We start from the raw sequence: 7,508 nt of genomic DNA, 5'->3' as shown, positions 1-7,508 counted from the left end.
TATTCTAACAAAATTATGCAGTGACAAGGTTACATTGTGCCAACATTTACAAGTCTAGGAAGATAACTGTCGTCAACAAGAAATGTTATACACGTGTCACAATGGTTTACTGAGAATACTTTTGTAAGGACATTAGACAAAAAAGAAAATATACGTCATTCTATTGGTTCCCCAAAAATGTCTTGAAGTTTCAAAATTGGGAAGGTGAGGGTCTCGCTAAGTCATATCACAAAGGAATAAATTTGAAGCAGTTGGTCTTGGGATAGCAGACTTTGTTATTTAACTAATATAATCTGGCTCCTAAACAGACTTACTCTTACCACTAGTTTCAAGTGGTTGCATTAACGTTTACTAACAGCAACACTGCAAAATTCTGAAATAAATTGATTTGGTGATGGATTGGAGGAATGGTGTCCTTTTTGTTTCAGGAATGAGATATGAATTTCAGGACCATCCCGATTGAGTTTCCTAATTTCCCCTAATCAATTCATTTACAAACATTTTAAAGGCAATTATGTTCATTAACAAATCTTTGAGTCCACACCTGTGGAGTAACGGTCAGCGCGTCTGGCCGCGAAACCAGGTGGCCCGGGTTCGAATCCCGGTCGGTTGTTACCTGGTTGAGGTTTTTTCCGGGGTTTTCCCTCAACCCAATATGAGTAAATGCTGGATAACTTTCGGTGCTGGACCCCGGACTCATTTCACCGGCATTATCACCTTCATTTCATTCAGACGCTAAATAACCTAGATGTTGATACAGCGTCGTAAAATAACCCAATAAAAAAACAAATCTTTGAGACATTTTATTCTGTTGTGATATTTCTGTTATTTGAATAATGAAATTGACTAGATTCAAACTAGGGCTTCATTTCTTTCAGGAATTTAATATGGTCATATGATGAGGTAACAGCTTTTCACAATTGAAGAAGTCCATTAATAGGTAACAGTTCATATAAAATATAATTGATATTGTAACAAAATTATGCAGTAACAAGGTTACATTGTGCCAACAGCTACAAGAGTTTAAACGCCAGAAGATACTGCATGACTTAAAACTTCGTGGTTTTGCGGCTGTATTGACATATTTTCTGTGAAGAAGTTGTATCTTGAGAATCGAGAAATGCCAGTCCAAAGTCAACTTTAGATAGTGTCCAATTTCAGAGACAATTGATACTAAGAAGTGAAACCGAGAAACTGCACGCGTCGGCACCAGTTCTGGCCCAAGTGAAATGTTTTACCACAGTTTTATGAATAGTGAGGCAGTGAGATACGCCACGCATTGTATATACTAGTTATTTGTACTTAACACTGTACTGGATAGTTAATACTATCGCTTTACAATGTGCAATAGTGATATTATTTGTACATTTACGAAGTCTTTAGCGGAAGACTTAACTCAGTACTTTTAAAACTATTTTCATAAATGAGATAATGCTTAAAACTTATAATTTCTTTTAATTTATTTTGTAGTTCAAAATCTGCAGAAACAAAATTCAGGCTGAGAGATTGTGCTACAATAATATTACCAAACACAAAATTCCAATGACAAATATTATAAAAATAATCGAATTATTTCATTCTGTTACACCTTTCAAGTAGTATATCCAAAAAATATTAGAGAACATAGAATCATTGCAAGAGATTACAAGCTTCCCTGCCATTTGGACAGATGTGTCTACGTCTGCGCTCTTCAAATTCTTCATATTCGGAAAGGAAATTTGAATACCATGTTCCTGAAAACAGTTGTAGGCTACAATAAATTATACATATAGCTAACTTGTGAGGTAGTGTCAAAATCTGACATACCAGTAATACTGTATATAAATTGAGTGGCGCATTTAGAATTTGGCTCTGGTTTTTTTAAATAAAAAAAATAACTATTATACATACTGCAACAAAACTTTAATGTGCCATTACTTTATAATTACAGTTTGAATGAAACAGAACTTCTCATAAGACTTGTAGATCCTCAACTAAAGCAAATGGAAATCCATTTGCTGCTCAGTTCACATAGCCACAAATGCAGCCATATGCTTTCTTGGCAACAACGCATCTATGCACATGCTATATGCACAATGCGTTATCACGACATGTCAGTACCGTAAAAAATAAAACCTTCTTTAACGTAGGTATCTTTCAAACCAGGTATTGCTTATTGTAATGCGAAAATATGAAATATAAATTTTTCTCGCTCTAGCTCATTTCGTAGAATTTTACCCTTAGGACATAGGTTTCATTTCACCGCACTTCTTTTAATGTAGGCACGTTCACAATTCAACATCCTTGGTTTGGCAATGCTGTACAATGTATGTTACTGTAGTCTTACGGTAGGCAAAGAGTGCCTTTCCTTAGTCTTAATAGTAGTGTATAATAGTGAATTTTCTTTTATGTATAGTGGTTAGGGAATTATCGTGGCTACAATATAGGCCAAAACATTTTAGGAATTAATTTTAAACAAATACTCTTTTAGAGATTAAAATAAGTGTGTATGTTAAAGTGTTAATGTTTTATGAACAAATGTCCTTTCAGAGTTTTACATCAGTGTGTGTATTTTAACGAGTTGAGATTTTATAAACATGGAACGATCAAAAGTAAAAAAGAGACAAGACATGGAAGTTTACAGTGGAACAGACCTGAAAAATGTAAACTTTTAAAAGTTGATGGAACAGGTTATCATGACCGTCAAAACATTAAAAAATAACAAAATTCATACAGCATTGAAGAGAAAGGCAAGAAGTGATTTGTATGTAAAGCCCCTAAGTTTGATTAGAGCCGAAATTAAAGAAAATAATACTTTTGAGATTTAAAAAAAAAATGATCCGCTCAGGCAGGCAGTTTATAGGAAACTTTTTAAAATGCTCCTTCTGTTCCTTCTTCCATCGATGAAGCCTTATAAGAAGTTTCTGCCGAAAATGTAGTTACACACATTGGATAACAGTTTTCGTGTGTGGATAGCAACAGTAAAATTTTCTTAATAATATAATGTAAAACAAATCGAACTTTTCTCGTGAATGCTTCATTGTTTTGGCTAACAGTATATTTGATTATGCTCCCAACCATTTCTATCAAATGTACACCAACATTCATGATGTGTTAATGCTTTCAATTTTTCTTTGATTACTTATTTTTTTGCCAAATACTAATACCCATACTCAAAACAACATTTTTGTGCTTCCTGAAGAAATTATGTCTCCAATTATTGGAAAGCAGTTAATAAGTTCAAAGCTTTTGTTAGATTATGAAATAACATCACATAATGCTGCTAAAAATTAATTTTACCAGTGTTAAGATTACATTGAATAAATTTCACTTAGAACATTTTGGCTTAGAAAAATTAAAGGAAACAGTATATCAAACCAAGAGCTCGGAAACAATCATGCTGTCGTTTATCCAGCGTTGACAGATTGTGTGATTTGAACTCAATTTTTCTCGGAAATTAGGGCCCGGGCACAATTTTTGGAAACAATAATTGGACATAATTTGCAATGGTAAATTGCATGGTGGCTTGCATATGCGTGAATTATTGTTCACTCTGTTCATTTGCGAAGTTGTAGCCTATATTTGTTGGTAGTACAAAAGGGTCTATATCAGTCTGGGACTGAATTTTTTCCTGTGCCAATAAAGGCGAATAAAATACATAACACATAATGTCGTGTCTTACGTTACAATACTAGACATAAATTATCTTAATTTGTTGTGTGTAACATGTCTTTGTTACCGGTACTCACCGTAAGAGATTTTATGGTCTCTGACTTGTTCTTGATTACAAACGTAGGAACATTTACATATAAGGAGAATATCTTAGTTTCCCTAAAAGGATTCTTGAAAGGAATAGTTATACTCGATCCAGATTTAATAACAAATGGACCTTGAGGTTTTGGTATGGTACATGTCCCTATTAACGGGAACCTGTAAGAAATTATTGGTTTATTAAAATATAATTGGAATATATAAAAATATTGATTTCGAAGCATATAAATAACGAGTTTTGATAATTTTACATATTTAATGCAATATGTGCAAATATTACCTACTTCAAGTAAAATCACAAAACATTTCCACAAGAGTAAAAAATTAAGCTTTGAATTCTCTAACCTTTCTTGTGCTTCTTTTTTTATCGATTGTTTAAATACACTGTATTAGCTGCGCGATTATCTAGAGTTAGCGTAATTTGGTGATTGAGGATTCTCTCTGTACAACAGAAACATTAAGAACAGCAACAGCAGTTCTTTGCGATATAATAAATTCTCGAAAAATAAATTTAAAACAAAGGACTGGTGATATTACGATTTCTTGGTGTCGATTATTTCTCCTACTAGGCCTATGCGGAAATAAACCTGAAAGTAATTCATTTTTTAACAATATTGAACAACAACCTCGTAGGTAAAGAATACAATTTTATAGCAGAGCGAAAAAAAAAAAACAATTTTATTCAGTATCTTCATAACGAACACCCTACCCTATTATCTCCTGGCCTAGTTGCCTCATAAGTGGTGCGATGTTGGTATCAGTTGTGAGGTTCAGACCTGTCTTCGGACAGATGACTAAACAAAAACATTACGAACACATATTTGACATATGAGGATATTTTAGACTAGAATTCAGAAGATGACCAACACCACTTTGAAACTAGTCAATTAATGTAAAATATCATCACAGTTTAATCTCACAATATTATAGTTGTTTGCATGTTGTAAAGTGAGGTGGAGTGTTACTAGAACATAGGGGCGGTAAATATTTAAATAAGCCACTAAGAAAACAGTATTGAAATTGAAAGCCACGAGTCTAGAAGTTGAAGAATTGTAAATGTATTAGAACTATGTGTAGGCTTCTCGTTATCATAATTAACTAGTTTTAAAATCATGTATGTAAGTAATCTTTCTAACTACGGAAAATGATATATAAATAAATATTTTTCTTTGCTTTGTTATGATTTCGTTATTATGTATTGTATTATCGTATGGAAGAGATGAGTAAGTTAGCCTACCTTTTTGTTCTATCTTTAGAGTAGGGGAGAGTCGGGTAGTATCGGACATCGGGTAATATCGGACAGTGAGTTTCTTTCATCTACCACACGATGATAGTACCTGATTGACATGGTTACGTTTCTGTGATGTCGCATAGAGAAACGTAACCATGTCATTCAGGTAATACCATATGGTGGTAGATGAAAGAAACGCACTGTCCGATACTACCCGGTGTCCGATAGTACCCGACTCTCCCCTACATATAAGTGACAAATAGTACTTACACAAACGTTCCTGCAGTTGATGAACTAATGGTAAGAAAGCCTTTCACTTCCTGTAAACTGGATGGTTCATATACGACATAGATATTTCCCATCCGATTACCTGCGACAGTAGTTGATTTTTCAACAGAGAAATCTTCATTATCCACCTGAGATTAAGAAAGTATTTTATCAGTTTGCAAAAATATTAAGTCATTAAATATAATATTATTGAAACTTATTATAATCCAAGCCATGTAGGAAGACTTTGGCCGCGCATGCGTATTTTCGCCCAACTCCCACTCTTGTCGCAACCCCATCCCAAAGTACACGTCAGTGCAAAATATAGTATTATCAGTTTTCCATTCCTGGTATAGGTCTCTGTGCATGTTCTTTTATCTTTTTTGAAAGTATGGAAAGTACCGCGGTATATAAAATGACAAATGTAGAACCATACGTGAAGCTAATTTTCGGGTGTGCATTTTTCCAATGTCTAGACAGGAATTGTAAGCGACAGTCCACGCCCGGTCACTAAAGGCCAGCCTGAGGAAGTAAACATCGTAAAACAGCTATATACCAATATTATCTTATTATAAAATTAAAATCAATATAAAGTAACTGAGATAGAGGTGTTTGATTTGATGGACGCAGGCGCAATTATACCACGTCATTTTGTTGAAGCATGGAAACGTCTCTGACTAACCTGATACCAAAATTAGGAAAATTATTTTTATCGTAATTATGGGGTTTTTGCACATATTGAAAATCATTTGTGCTAGAGTTTATAGGGGAAATTTGAATTTTATTTGAATTGGAATTTACCTTTACTTTTGTTGTATTTTCTAAATATCACTTTATATTAACTTCAAATTGTTAGTCTTTATTACCATTAATATTGTATATAGTGTTACTCTGTCATTTTGGTAACCTGTAAATTTGGCAGATTGTTTTATAATAAATTTTATATATTATTTTTATTATATACTTACTGTACACGTAAATTCTGCTTTAGTTTTTAGTGGATTCTGAAAACTAATTTCAGTTCTGCATTGTGATCCAAGAGATGTAATTAAATTTACTGGCTTCTCATGGAGAGCTGGTGTTGCCGCAAGATTCATTTTGTAAGGAAATAAGCCAAGATCCGGACAATTTACATCTAATCGACAAGTACTTTCACCCGGATGTAATGGTAAATATTCAAGTTTCACATTTGTCTGAAAAAGTATACAAGTAAAGTTATTTGAAATTGAAATTAAATTGATAATAATGATTTAAAAAATTTATTTCTAAACTCAAGAATATTATGCAGTTATGCTATAACACTTTAACCAGTGTAATTTATTATCTTTTAGTAAGATAAAGAAACAAGTATGAAATAATTTTCATAAAGTGAGTGCTTTTTCATCTACTCGTAATTCAATCAATCAATCAATCAATCAATCAATCAATCAATCAATCAATCAATCAATCAATCAATCAATCAATCAATCAATCGATCGATCGATCGATCGATCGATCGATCAATCAATCGATCAATCTTCTTAGTGTATCCAGCTGTTTGCTGACAACATAAAATCCACTATAGACCACTGTAGTCTATTCAGTTGTTTTTCACGAGAAATGAGGGTATTTTGATCGGTGTTCATTATAGATGCCTGTTACTAGTAGCCAGAGTTGGGGTGTAGTCAATATATACTACAGGGCTGTGTCTTCTGCAACTGGTACTGATGATTTTAATTTACTTCTTTTGTGGTTTATGGATGGACAGTATAGAAGAATGTGTTCCAGATCTTCATCATGATTATTACACCACAGACAAGTAGGATTATCAGAAATGTGAAATCGGTGTAGGTACAATGTTCATGTTCTATGTTAGAAACAAATTATTAAGTCTATAAATTAAGAACAAATTTACATGAATTGGGGAGACACTATGAGATATTTAAATTTAAAATCCCAATATAAACATAACAATAATTCATAAAAATAATAATTCACTTTGTAAAATATAGGCCTACAAAAAAACATTAAATCGTTGTACTGATAGACTAATATTTGTAAAAAGGGCGCTATCAACAAAATCAGAAGATTAAAAAAATTGTTTAAGGTCAATCATTTCATAAAATGTGGTACTTGTTTTATCTCAGTATTTTCACTATTTTTTTTTTCTAATTTTTCATACATCAAGGAAATGAGTAGGAAATGGGAAGGAGAGCTAAAAAAAGGCGAAATGGACAAAAACGCAAAAAACAATTTTAAATCAATATGAACAATATATAAT

At 32.8% G+C, this 7,508-nt stretch overlaps 1 long non-coding RNA gene across 1 annotated transcript; it reads right to left on the bottom strand.

Annotated features, from left to right (window-relative positions):
* Positions 1 to 998: 998 nt before the first annotated feature.
* On the bottom strand, positions 999 to 6,434 carry LOC138710963 (uncharacterized). Its single transcript, XR_011335329.1, has 4 exons — positions 6,217 to 6,434; positions 5,252 to 5,397; positions 3,729 to 3,909; positions 999 to 1,733 (listed from the first exon to the last, which is right to left on the bottom strand). It is a non-coding gene; the product is annotated as an uncharacterized lncRNA (long non-coding RNA).
* Positions 6,435 to 7,508: the final 1,074 nt, after the last annotated feature.

The sequence above is a fragment of the Periplaneta americana genome, chromosome 12, assembly GCF_040183065.1.
Source record: "Periplaneta americana isolate PAMFEO1 chromosome 12, P.americana_PAMFEO1_priV1, whole genome shotgun sequence".
Lineage (NCBI taxonomy): Eukaryota > Metazoa > Arthropoda > Insecta > Blattodea > Blattidae > Periplaneta > Periplaneta americana.
Note: the sequence above shows the minus strand (reverse complement) of the source record. Positions and strands in the feature narration are given on the sequence as shown.